This window comes from Prionailurus viverrinus, chromosome D1, assembly GCF_022837055.1.
Source record: "Prionailurus viverrinus isolate Anna chromosome D1, UM_Priviv_1.0, whole genome shotgun sequence".
NCBI classification, from domain to species: Eukaryota; Metazoa; Chordata; class Mammalia; order Carnivora; family Felidae; genus Prionailurus; species Prionailurus viverrinus.
In genome coordinates this window covers 67,299,547-67,312,922 of record NC_062570.1, presented here as the reverse complement: position 1 = coordinate 67,312,922, position 13,376 = coordinate 67,299,547, and the positions used below count along the sequence as shown (strand labels likewise).

The 13,376-nt window shown below is 36.5% G+C and overlaps 1 protein-coding gene and 1 long non-coding RNA gene across 2 annotated transcripts in view; one reads left to right on the top strand and one right to left on the bottom strand.

The window, feature by feature from the left end:
- LOC125176034 (uncharacterized) overlaps positions 1-13,376 on the bottom strand; it is a 175,207-nt gene that overhangs the window by 157,693 nt on the left and 4,138 nt on the right. Inside the window, exon 2 of the long non-coding RNA XR_007156106.1 lies at positions 1,544-1,747. This is a non-coding gene — a long non-coding RNA (uncharacterized LOC125176034). The remainder of the gene's footprint in view (positions 1-1,543; positions 1,748-13,376) is intronic.
- The window catches only part of RNF141 (ring finger protein 141), a 30,503-nt gene continuing 28,204 nt past the window's right edge, over positions 11,078-13,376 (top strand). The window contains exon 1 of the mRNA XM_047876754.1: positions 11,078-11,169. The gene's annotated coding sequence lies outside the window, so the exon portion shown is untranslated. The remainder of the gene's footprint in view (positions 11,170-13,376) is intronic.

Here is a 13,376-nt window from a genome sequence, read left to right as displayed (position 1 = left end):
AGAGAGTGATATAAACTATTCCAGTATGTAAGCTTGAAATCAGGCACTTGCCAAAAAACAATAGTGGGGAGATAAGAAAAACAACTTAGGACTCCTGTCCCAACTTCAGGGAAATTTTCCTAAATCCACTTGCAATAACAAAGAAAAAAGAGAACCACTAAAAACCTTTGAGAACTGTTCCCTCATTGATGCAGACACCAACCTCAGCAAAGACTTACCTGGTCCAGCTCATATGGTCAGAAAATGCAAGGCTCACAAGGATCCAAGATAAGCTCCTCTAAATTCTTCCTTCACAAAGTTAAAAAAATGAAGCCAAATGTCGCTGATAGCTAGAAGTGAAGTAGAGCCAGGTCTACAAGTTTCCTTCTTCCTAGCCAAATTCTCTTTATTCTCCATTGAGCAAAGAGAAATTAGAAGAATGCAAGATATGACCCCAATTCACACCTACAATCTGGCCCTTGTGAAACTAACTGCTTTTTATAAAAACTAGGCCAACTATCAAGTATAAACATGCTAATGTGTGTCCAATAAAAACAAGCAGATTTCTAAGGGTGGAAAGCTGGAGTAAAGCAGAGGCCCAGCACATGTATGCACAAAGTGGGAATTCATAAATGCCCACTGGCTTGAACAAGATTGAATCATGTTGATTTCCAGAGCAAAGAATCCTGCATGTTACTGCCCTTCTGTAGACTCTTAGCTGTTTACCAAAGCAAAATCAAACTAGGGAAGAGCAGGTTTCTAAGGACAATAATAATAACACTCAAGTAAATAAATTCTTACCAAGGAATGAGAGAGTTACTCACACTCACACACACACACACACACACACACACACACACACACACACACACACAGGTTTAAGTTTCCAAACAGGAAGAAAAGCAATTATTTGTCAATTCAATCTCCTAGTTAAATGTAAATAAGATTTAGTTGTTTATCATAATAGTCTATATGTAAGGTCAGGTTTGACCTAAGAGCATTTTTAATAATATTAAAACCAGCTCAGAGCATTCTCCTCTGTGTTTGTTCTCCAGGAAATGCCCAAATTTCCAGACAGTGCTGATGTGAGTTAGGATGTCCTCCTTTAGTATCTAGGCCATTTACTTTTTATTTAAAAATTTTTTTAATGTTTATTTATTTTTGAGAGAGAGAGAAAGAGAGAGTGTGAGCGGAGAGAGAAAGACACAGAACGTGAAGCAGGCTCCAGGTTCTGTGCTGGCAGCACAGAGTCCAATGTGGGGCTCAAACTCACGAACTGTGAGATCAAGACCTGAGCCAAAGCCGGATGCTTAACCGACTAAGCCACCCAGGAGCCCCAAGGCCATTTACTTTTTAAAAAATACATTTTTTTTAGAATAGTTTTAAATTTACTTAGAAAAAAAGTGGAGATAGTAACAAAGAGTTCTCATATACCCCACAGCCAGTTTCCCCTATTATTAACATCTTATATTAGTATGGTACATTTGCCAGGCTTAATGAACCAATATTGATACATTATTATCAACTAAAATGTATACTTTATTCTGACTTCCTTAGTTTTTACCTAATATCTTTTCTTCTTTTCCAGGATCCCACCCAAGATATCATATTACAGTTAGTTGTAATGTCTCCATAGGCTTCTCTTGGCTTGACAGTTTCTCAGACTTTCCTTGTTCTTGATAACCACATCAATTTTGAGGAGTACTGGTCAGGTATTGTGCATAATATCCTTCAACTGGGGTTTCTCTGATGTTTTCTTATGATTACACTGGAGAAGGGGAGAAAGAACACAAAGAAAGGTAAAGTGCTATTTTCATCACAGCATATCAAAGATACATACTATCAACATGACCTATCACTGTTGATATTAACCTTGGTGTCCATCAGTTTTCTCCAATGTAAAGTTACTCTTTTTCCCTCTTTCCATACTGTACTCTTTGGAAAGAAGTCACTATGCATAGCCCATACATAAATCGAGGGCAGTTATGCTCTGCCTCCTTGAAAGCAGAATATCTACATAAATTATTTGGAATTCTCCTGTGAGGAGATTCATCCATTTTCCCTCATTAATTTATTCAATCCTTTATTTACATCAGTGTGGATGAATATTTATTTTCTACTTTATGTTATAATCCAATGCTATTTAATTTATTTTTTGCTCAAATTGTTCCTGCTTTGATCATTAGGAATCTTTTCAGTTTGCTCTTGTGTCCCTTTGACCTAAGTTTGCTCCAGTGTCCCTTTGACCTACCCCCATCATGGTGTTTTTATTGTGTACTTCCTTACTTTCTGGCACTGTATGATAACCCAGGCTCATCTTATATATTTCCTGCCCCACTCCTAAAATCAGCCATTTCTCCAAGGATCCCTTGGGGGTTTTTTGTTTGATTGGTTGGATGTTTTTGAGAATGGTCATGGAAATAAAGATCTAGGTGCACTCAGGGCACCTGGGTGGTTCAGTTGGTTAAGCATCCAACTCTTGGTTTCAGCTCAGGTCATGATCTCACACTTTTGTGGATTTGAGCCCTGCATCAGGCTCTGCACTAGCAGTGTGGAGCCTGCTTGGGATTATCTCTCTCTCCGTCTCTCTCTGACCCTCTCCAACCTGTGCTGTCCCTATCTCTCTCAAAATAAACTTAAAAAAAAAATCTAGATGTGCTCATTGCTGTTGGAATGTCATTTCTTCCAGGCCCTTTCCCAGATATCCAGGCAATAGGAGCCCCAGTAGTCCTAATTTCATAGACCAATGATTCTTTTTTAAATTGGGGGCTCAAAATAGGGTTTTTAACTTTTTCATATTTTCAGACAAAAACATCTAAAATTTATACTTCTAACACTGCTATCATTTTACAAAAGATAGCAAAGGAGAAAGTTATAAAAATCAGAATAAAGAAGAGTCACTAAATAAGTCTAGTTTTATGAAAAACTGACTACATGGACCTTATTTTCCTCATTTTACCAGTGACAACTAACTCACTGATAAGTACCAATCAAAGGATTGGCCTTTACCAATCAACTAGAAGAAATAATTTTCTGAACTGTACTTAAGATAACCCTTAAGGATAATGTGGACATGCTGAGAGCAAGTAAACAAGTCCTATGATTGGGATCTAACTCCTTCTACCTTCCCAGTGGTCTCTCCTTCCACATTCCTTCCCCTACCACAGCCTGGCCCGCTACATACACATACCATTACCATTAAGCAAAAAGAGAGCTCAGTATGTGGAAGGAGAGACAATTTACAATTCACAGTACTTTGAACCTAACTGTACTAAATGCTATAATTTCAGCACAGACTATGGGAACTCAGAGGAGAAACAACTTCTGATTTATCTGGAAAGGCTTCATGAAAGTTATGTTATTTAGGCTAGGCTCTTAAGGATCCATAAGATTTTTGACAAGAAATGATGGAAAAAAGTGACAATCTGAGCTTTACAGTCTTGCAAAGGCCCAGAGATATGAAAAAGGGAGCAATGTTCCCTAGGTAACCAGTTGTATATAGTGGCTACAGCCTATGGTATCATGGCAATAGGGAAGAGATGGAAAAAAATGAAACTGGAGGGGGGTTATGCAAGGAGCCAATTCTGTGGTGTCTTAATTCCTAGGCTAAATACTCTCTGATTGGCACAGGAAAGCATCATTGGGTTATGATCATCACAGGGATATAATAAGATTTTGAGGACTCTAAAAAATGATTCTAGTGGTGGTGATGTAAAATATGGGCTTAAGAAATTGTTAAACCAAATCTAGCTGATCACTGGACCCATCGAAGGAGATTTATAAAAGCTCAAAATCATGGGCCCCTAACCCAGCCCAAAAGAATGAGAATGTTTTTTTATGTTTAGGACCTAGAGAGATGTACTGAAGCAAACACATAAACAAAAGCAAAATAAATCCCAGAGAATCTGATCCAACTGATCCCAGGATCAGTGAATGGGAATTGCTGAACTACAGAAAAGAGGGATTAGAGACAGTAAGACAAAGAGTACCAGTACAAAATGATAAGGGCTTGGACTCTGGCAGTGCAGATAGGACAGAAAATGGATTCCAGAGAGATTTCTAAGACTAAAATCAGAAATAGTGGCTAATTGATGAGATATGAAAGTAACTCAACGAGGACAGTGAAATTTTCAACTTGGGCAACTACATGAATGGTTCTTTCACTAGCCAAGTTAGGGTACAAAGAAAAATTAAGCATATTTGAGATAGAAGATAATGAGTTTGGCTTGAGTATGTGGTGTTTCTGGTATGGAAACAATATGTGAGTGGAAGTATCTATAAAGCAGGTAAATTTTTAGCTATGGGGGAAAGGTAGGACTAAAGATCAGGATTTTTAAGCCATTAACATGCAAGTGTCTTAGGAGGGAATAAGGAGAAATTAGTTTGGAAATAAAATCAAAGAAATATACCTAATAGTTGACAGTGAAAACTGTGGCAGGACAAACATTACTATGCAAACTTTACTTCTCTAATTGCCAGTCTAATTTTCCTCAAAATAAACCCCAAACCAGAAGGGTTTACTTTGCTGGAGAGAGTCTAAGTCAACCTATACAATCAAGGAATGAGAAGGAGGCAGTGATGGAAGGGGAATGAGGAAAAGAAAAAAAATGCAGGGGGTTAGGTGTCAAGAGAGAGTTAGGGGATTTATGGGAGGAGATGCCTCAGAGTACTTGGAGGCTGTGATGGAAGTCAATAGGATTGGAAGGAAATGTTTTACCAAGTTTACTGTGGCATATGTATGGTCACAGTTTTTGAGAAATGTAAAAATAAATAAAACAGTATTATTTTGAAGTGAATTTTGGTTGTTGTGCTGTGTTTCACTTCAGCACCACTCTAAGCCTGAATCATACAGACCTAAGCTTAATAAAGAATAAAGAATTATTAGATTTGATAATACAGTAAGAAAGTACAGCACCTGGAGTACTATTGTTACATTCAGAAAATACAGCCCCCAGAGAAGTGTCATTCAGGGTACATGAATTAAGGGACATAGAGTTTGAATGGTGGCATTAAATATTAACTGAATTGGAATGAACTCAATTTACTTTGTCTTACACATCCTCTGACCTCTCCTTGGTATTTCCTAGACCCGAGTTCAAGTTCTTTATCATTTTTCTTCTATATCACTGCACTGTTTCCAATCTCAGCAAACTCTCTGTCACACCTATAGTCCATCCTTTTCTCCTACATAAATGTATTTTCTCTGATACAGAGCTTATTATGTCATTCCTCACACTTTGAGGACTCACCATTTTTTTCCAGAAGGAAGTCCAAACACGTTACTATACTAAGTGGATATGGTGAGTTGGCATTCAGCATCCATTTTGAGTGTGTGCTTTCTTAAACTGTAGAGGATGAAAAATGAAAACTACTTTTCCCAGACTGTCTACAGCTGGACTTCTGGAATCCAATAAGTTCTACCAATTAATGCATATCCACATGAGTTAGAAGGCAGTAAGGAGAGACGAACTTTATGCTACTTCAGCTACTGCTACAGGCAAGCATGATCATGGAAATACTGTTTTTTTCTGCAGCAAAGTTCCAGAATCTAGCCAGCTTCTTGGGTGTTGAGAGGCAATTATAGTCATAGCAATGATCAGACTTAGTTTTAAGAACTTCTAATGGTTTCATAAGCACCTAATTCCCCATATTAAGCTTTTTCTGTTTAAAATATTTGGAGAGGTTTCTGCTTCTCTTGAGGGAGCCCTGATTGATACAAATGCCATTAAACACATTTTACTATTTGGCCTCCAATCCTCATCTCAAATCTTATCTTAAGTCATTCTTAAAGGATATTTCACACTATAACCACACAAGACCATTTGCCATTCCAGAATTTAATCTATCCTATACACTCTCATCTCTACAAATGCTATTCCTTCTATTCTCATTACCCTTGATTTTCTTCCTAATTGTATTAGTTATTTGTTGCTGTATAACAAATTACCCCAAAACTTACTAGGTTGTAACAATATTTATTATCTTGTGTTGCTGTGGGTCAGGAATGGGGTCCTCTGCTTCAGGGCTTTCACAGAGTTGCAGTCAAAGTGTTGGCCAGGGTTGTATTCATCTCAAGGCTCTATTAGAAAGGTATCATTTCCAGGTTCATTCATACTGTTGTTGGCAAGATTTAGTTCCTTGTTTGCTATTGGCCAAAGTTTGCCCTCAGTACCTTCCCATGTGAAACTATCCATTGGGGCAGCTCATAAAATGCAATTTACTTCATTAGAGCAAGCAAGAGAAAAAGCCAAAAACAGAGGGTAATAGTAAGATGGAAATAATAATCTTTTAGACCAAATCTTGGATGTGACATCCCATTACTTTTGCTATAATTCTATTCATTATAAGCATCACTATGTCCAGACCACACTTAAGGGGAGGGAATTATGCAAGAGCATAAGTACCAAAAGGCAGGGAGCCATTTTAGAAGGCTACCTCCCACATTAATGAATCCTTCTCATTCCTTCTCTTTGCAATTTGTTTATATATCACTACCTTATACTATTGTTAGTTGTATACGATATTTTATTTTTCCTTTTATCTTTAGCACTTGTGTAGTACGTGCTAACCTAGCACATACTTAGTTGGCTTTCAGTAAATGTTGTTGAATGAATGAATGCATATATTCTTTGGGATTTCACAAGTTCCAAGTCTTACCTTTATCCAGCTGTCTATACTAAGTGTTAAGATCATTCACTATAGGACCAAGTGTTCCTGTCCACCTAAATATTGTTCATTTTGATGTCCTACTTTTAGTATAGAATGCAGTTGTTAACAAACCAGAAGAATGAATAAAGGCTATTGTGTTTGAACTTTACTCTCTGAGTTGGCTATTGACTCACCGCTATTGTGAGCAATCTCACATTAATATTTATTTTAACAAGGAAACTGCAACGTGTTTTGAACTGCGGTCAAGTCAAGAAAGTTGAGGGCCCCTAGGAAACCACATAGCCAATAAATATTGACAAAAATTTGGTTCCTTGGTCTCTAGATTTTTACTTTAGTCTTTGAAGTCTAAGATGCTTTCTTGGCAATCCGGAATTCTGCCTAACAAATACTATCATTTTCTAGAAATTAGATTCCTTTTGAAACATTTCCAGAGTTTTAATTTTACTACTCCAACTGTGTTGTTGTTATTTTCTTTGGGTTTAGTCTTCAGCTAAGATGAAGACATTCTTTGTGATCAAAAATAAAATAAAAATCAATTAAAAGTAAAATATCTATGAATAAAAAAAAGATCTGATAGAATACTCCATGTACAGATTCTTTTATCTATGAAGATAATAATTTCAGCAAAAGTCAATATTATAAATAATCATTGTAATAGCAAAGACTTAGATGTTACAAAACTGTATAAACTGCTGTATCATAGAGGTGCCTGGGTGGCTCAGTTGGTTAAGCATCCAAGTTCAGCTCAGGTCATGATCTCACAGTTCATGGGTTTGAGCTCCACGTTGGGCTCCCTGCTGTCAGTGTGGAGCCCACTTTAGATCCTCTGTCTCCCTCTCTCTCTGCCCCTCCTGCACACATGTGGTCTCTCTTTCTCTCTCAAAAATAAATAAACATGAAAAAAAGTGCTGTATCATAGCAAAATATCTTAAAATCATATTATGTTTTCTCCATTAGTAGGTTTTTGAAAATAACCTATTAAAAAGCAGCAAGAGAAAAGAAGACAGTTACGTGCAAGGGGAAACCCCTATAAGGCTATCAGCAGATTTTTCAGCAGAAATTTTGAAGGTCAGAAGGGAGTGGCATGATATATTCCAAGTGCTGAAAGGGGGAAAAGTGCAGCCAAGAATACTCTATCCAGCAAAGCTATCATTCAAAATAGAAGGAGAAATAAAGAGCTTCCTAGATAAACAAAAGCTAAAGGAGTTCATGACCACTAAGCCAGCCCTATAAGAAATTAATTAAAGAGGACTCTGAGTGCAAAGGAAAGACCATAAGTGAGAGTATGAAAAGTAAAAAACACAAAAGCAGTAAAAATAAATATTTCTGTAAAAATCAGTCAAGGTATTTGTAAAATAAAAAGATGTAAAATATGACACCATATACCTAAAATATGGGGAAAATGGACAAAAGATAAGAATGGACCATTCACAACAAAATTGAAAATGGCTCTTAAATATAAGAAATAAGCTGACTACTACTCATAATAAGAAACAATGAAAATTATCCTTGCTACACTACTTCTATCAGGTTGGCACAAATTCAAAAATGTGACAGAATATTCTTCTGATCCAGGTGCAGAGTAATGAGCACCCTCATATATTCCTGCTGAGAATTCTTTCCATAGAGAGAACTTAGGTAATATCTGGTTAAAACAAACAAACAAAAAAAAGTGAAATTACTTACATAAAAGATCATTGACTGTTGAATTCTGTGGATAACAACAACCCAAATGTCCATCAAAAGGGGTCTGGTTAAAGAAATTATGATAAATCCATGTTTGAATTCTATGTAGTTATCCAAAAATGAAGTAAATATCTATTTTTTAATTACTCTAATATGAAATGATCTTCAGGATATATTATTAAGTGAAAAAAAAGGAGTTACAGAACACTATACATTGTGTAATAATGGGGTGGAAAACACAAACACGTTTCTACTTTTATTTATGTTTGTGTATGTATTTGCTTATATTTGCAAAAATCCTGGAAAAAACACAAAAATGTTTAAAAGTAGGAGTAAAGAGGTAACAGGGTAGAGGACTGGGAATGGGCATGACACTTCTCCAAATATGCCTTATTATATAGTTCCAACTTGGGAAACGTAGAAAAATTTTACATTTCAAAAGTAAAATTAAAAAGAAATTTCTAAAAGTAATAAAACAAACTGAGGAACTACTAGAAAAAGGAGAATTATTTCAAGGGACTAGAACACAGCTATTTTGACTCTGTATCACTAGTGATACATAGTCTAAGGACAAATAGAACAGTAAGAACATGTAAAGTCATTCAGTAACCAGTCAGTATATTGGGATTTTTATTTTGTATCTATTTTCTATATTTTATAATATAAATAATTACTTAATTACGTAATATGATTTTCAATGTAAGATTAAAGAGAGACAACTATTAAAATAGTGTTATATTTAAAGTCTTGTAATATTAAATTTAAATTAGGAATATCAGTACAAACTCTAAATTGTTATTTTCTTTTCAAACATATATATTCCCTAGCTCTGTCCTCCAAAAAGGACTAGAAATAATCATAATCCAATAGCTATGAATACATCTAGCAACCAGATTGTTGTCTCTAAAATACCATTCCCCATTGAAAGGATCCAGAACTCCTTGGAGGGATAGCTGGTTCCAGATCTGAAGCCGGAATTAAAGAAGATAAGCCAGGGAGAGACCAGGATGCAAGAAAATTGTCTTGTCAAAAAGACAATATGAGGTGCTTACCATTGGCCAAAGATGGGACTAAACAACAAAAGAAATACTAAATGCAACTGATCAAGTATATAAAACCCATAAATTTGTAGTTATACTAAAGATTTTATATTCTACACGTTGGACATGATTGCAAGTAACTAGGTACCAACTCCTTAAAAGGGAAGAATTTGACATTTTTCTTGCCTTTCCTGTATGAACAGTATTTCGAGGTAGCTCCAGTTCATAAGAAAAAGGTTTTTTTTACAGAAACATACTAATAAATAATCATCATTTTTTAATCCGTAATAAACTGGATTCAGACTACCATCCTAATAGATAAAATCATTAGATAAACTATTGATGAAAACCCCAATGATCAGTCTAAAAGTGGACAAGCAGATATTGTGGACTTCCTGATGTAACATGAAGCACACAGCACCAACTATTTTCTTGCCAGAACAGTCTGATGGAGCCTGAATCTCTCTAAAGCCAAACTGTATTTATAGAAAATATGGAAAGAAAACAAAATAAATGACACTACAAGGAAGAAAACAGATAAATCCAGAATGTAGGAATAATCTACACAATTGACCCAACGTGATAGTCTTTGTATGTCAATATAGCTAGACTTTTAGTCCCTAATTATTCAATCAAACACTAAACTAAGTGTTGCTGTGAAGGTATTTTGTATGGTAATTAAGTCCATAATCAATTGACTTTAAGTAAAAGAGATTATCCTAGATAATCTTGAAGAGTCTGATTCAATCAGTTGAAACAATTTAAGAGCAAGAACTGAGGCTGCCCAGAAGAAATTCTACCTGGGCATAGTAGTTTCAGCTCATGCCCATAAGTTCCACTCTGCCCATCCTGACAGTTTACCTTATGCATTTCTAACTTGTCTTACCAGCTCTCCCAACTGAGTAAGCCAATTCTTTGCAATAAATCTCTTAGTATATATCTCCTACTTGTTCTGTTTCTCTGGTTGAACCCCAATACACCCAGTTTCTGATATAATTTAATAGTACGAAGGAAGGAGGGGAGGAGTACTGCTCTCAATTAAAAGAAATTTCAAATATAACAATCAAAATGTAATGAGATGATCTTGTTTGGATCCCAATTCAAAACAAATTAGTACAAATTTACTATCTGTAAAGGACATATTTTAGATAATCTGGGAAGTATAATTATGAACTGGCTGTTTCTAGTCCTTGTTTTCCATGTAGCAGAGTGATAAACTGACCTGGGATTGCTCTCTGGGAGTAAACTGTGTCATCTCACATTGGTCTGTCTGTGGTAACAAGGACCCAAAGGACCAAGTTGGATAGCTCCCAGGACTGGAGCAAGTATTCTCTATATTGTTCTTGAACTTTCTGACTTCATTTCCCCTGGCTTGATCATTCCTTGCATTGTACATGATAATGGGAAGATTTTAGTTTTGCATTTGCATAAGAAGAAACATGATTTCTTTGATCTGCAGTTATTAGGCCTAGTTAGCTTAGAAAACAACAACAACAACAACAACAACAACAACAACAACAACAACAAACAGACTTCCAGATGGAAAAGTTTAAAGAAGAGAGATGGCTGGTTGATAGTATTAAAACACTGATGTGAAAGGATGTGACAGCTAGGGAAGAGAATGTTAACTGTCTCCTAGCCAAAAAGGTTGTCATGGAAGCAGATTCCTTTGATTTCAGTAAGGTAGAAATTGTTTGAAGGAAAGGCAGATAATGGCAGAGGAGTTGTTGGCAGGAGAATGGAAATTCCTGAGGTCAAACTGACATAGCTAAGACAGAGAGGAAGCTAGCATGAGGTGAGTGAAGAGGTATACAGGAAAGTGAGTCGTAAAGAACTGCAAAGATCAGTGATCATAGAACATAGCAATGACGGATTGTGGGGAGAGTGTTGGGAGGTGGTTTGGAATGACATAACAATGGGGGTAGGTAGTATATTAAATGACTTTTCCCAAGATCCAGGTAGATCTCTGGGGCAATGGGATTGTAAAACCATCCATTTAAAATGAGTTCTCGGGGCACCTAGGTGGCGCAGTCGGTTGAGCGTCTGACTTCAGCCAGGTCACATCTCGCGGTCCGTGAGTTCGAGCCCCGCGTCAGGCTCTGGGCTGATGGCTCAGAGCCTGGAGCCTGTTTCCGATTCTGTGTCTCCCTCTCTCTCTGCCCCTCCCCCGTTCATGCTCTGTCTCTCTCTGTCCCAAAAATAAATAAACGTTGAAAAAAAAAATTAAAAAAAAAATGAGTTCTCAAACACTGGGGTCCATTTTGTTGACATGTTCTGGCCTAATACTGAGCACCAGCACCTTTATGGCATGGACTTAATAATGTTTTAAGTTGGTTGATCTGGCAGCAAGATACAAGATGGATTGAATAAATATGTTTCAAGATAAGTTGATTGGCTAGGATGTTGTTATACAAATTCATCTGTGAGACAAGGGATTTGTATTGAGATGATAGTATGGAATGGACAAGAATGGGTTAAGCCCAATAGTAGAAATATAACTCAGTAGCTAAAACTTGAGGTTCTAAAATCAGACAGTGGATTTGAATCCTGCTCTACCATTTATGAATTATGTAACCTTGGGCAATTTATTTAACCTCTCCAGGACTGTTTACCCTTCTGTAAAATTGAGATGATATTGATATCTATCTTTAGGACTGTTGTGAGGCTTACATGAGATAATACATATAGAATACTTTTGGTACTTGGCAAACACTAAGAACTCAAAAAAAGAAAAAGAATAAAAAAATAAAGCAAAGAGAAATTTTAAAGAAAATATAGGATACCATGACAGAATGCTTTAGGAGACAGAAAGAAATCTCTTCATATGATTTAACCTGGGAGACCAGAAGGAATACTGAAGCAACTTTGATAAGGAAATTGTTGAATTCAGGAACCCATCACTGTAGTACATTCATCCCTCTGGGAGATATTCTATGTAAATACGGAAATACAGGATTGGAACACTAATGAAAGATAACAATTGGCAATGTTGATTTGGAAATCATCTGAATATGGGTGATAATTGAAGCTACAAGTGCCTGAGCTCCCCAAATGTTCAAAAATAAAAGCAGAAAACTGAGGACAGAGCTTGAGAAGAAACAGCCAGAAAGGAGGGATCAATAAGACATAAAAACCTCAAAATGCATCATTCTAGAAGATGATGAAGCTTTAATCTTAATTATAGGTGGCCAGTTGTTCCTCTGTATTCTACACTAATAGAATTAAAAGCAGTAATGTACTGTGAGGAAAAGCACTAGACTGGTGGTCAGCATATCTGGATTCTAACACAGTTCATTTAACTTGCTCTGTGGTCCTTAGGTGAAGGACCTTGTCATCTTTGGATCTCAGTTTCCTCATCTATAAATGAAGAATGTTGGACCAAATGATCTATTAGTTCTTTTAACTTCATAATTTTATGGATTAATATAGGAAGTTAAAATTTTTTACAATCCAAAATCACTCAGAGCCTTCCTCATATATTCCCACAGTCCTATCATAGATGTTTAGTGACCTAACAAAAAGCAGGAGGCATTGGACATATTTTCTTAGAAAAAAGTTTTAAAAGTCTCTCAAATTTTCCTGGTCTTCACTACAGGACTGTGTTTACTACAATTTCATTGAAGCCTCTGTATTTGGATGGGCAAATACCTACCTAAACTATGAAAATCTGAATACACATTACAAATTATAAGATTCATTACAAAAGGATCAATTCTTCTCCTCCTCCTCCTTTCCCTCCTCCTCTCCCTCCCCGTTTAGAGAGAGAGAGAGCATGAGAGCTGGAAGAGGGGCAGAAGGAGAGACAAAATCCTAAACTGAGCGCAGCTTAGGTCCATGCTGAGCGCAGAGCCTCACACAGGATTCGATCACCATGACCCTGGGATCATGACCTGAGCGGAAATTAAGAGTTGGTTGCTCAACTGACTGAGCCACCCAGGCACACCCCACTCTTCTTCTTATAAAAGGGTTAACTTAGTAGTTTCTCTTTCCTTAACTCTTGCT